This window comes from Mercurialis annua, linkage group LG7 (assembly GCF_937616625.2).
Source record: "Mercurialis annua linkage group LG7, ddMerAnnu1.2, whole genome shotgun sequence".
In the NCBI taxonomy this organism is placed as follows: Eukaryota; Viridiplantae; Streptophyta; class Magnoliopsida; order Malpighiales; family Euphorbiaceae; genus Mercurialis; species Mercurialis annua.
Window position 1 is genome coordinate 17,510,001 of NC_065576.1, and position 767 is coordinate 17,510,767.

Here is a 767-nt window from a genome sequence, read left to right on the forward strand (position 1 = left end):
AATTTGAGTCAAACGTTTCTAAACATTACAAAACAAATCCAAGCGTTTCACCTATTTAGCAATTTCAGACAAACGTTTACAAACGTTAGGAAACAAATCCAAGCGTTTCACCTTTTTAGCAATTTAAGCCAAATGTTTACAAACGTTACGAAACAAATCCAAGCATTTCACATTTTTAGCAATTTAAGCCAAACGTTTACAAACGTTACGAATTAAATCCAAACGTTTCATCTTTTTAGCGATTTAAGCCAAACGTTTACAAACGTTACAAAACAAAACCAAACTTTTAAAACGTTACCAGACAAATCCAAACATTTCTCATTTTTAGCATTTTAAGCCAAAAGTTTACAGGCGTTACGAAACAAAACCAAGCGTTTCACCTTTTTAGAAAATTAAGCCAAACTTTTACAAAAATTAAAAAACAAATCCGAGCTTTTCACCTTTTTAGCAATTTTAGCCAAACGTTTACAAACGTTTCGAAACAAATCCGCGCGTTTCACCTTTTTAGCAATTTAAGCCAAACATTTACAAACGTTACGAAACAAATCCAAACGTTTCACCCTTTTAGATATTTAAGCCAAACGTTTACAAACGTTACGACACAAATCCAAATGTTTAACCTTTTTAGCGATTTAAGACAAACATTTACAAACGTTACAAAACAAAACCAAACTTTTAAAACGTTACCAGACAAATCCAAACATTTCACATTTTTAGCGATTTAAGCCAAACCTTTACAGACGTTACGATACAAAACCAAGTGTTTC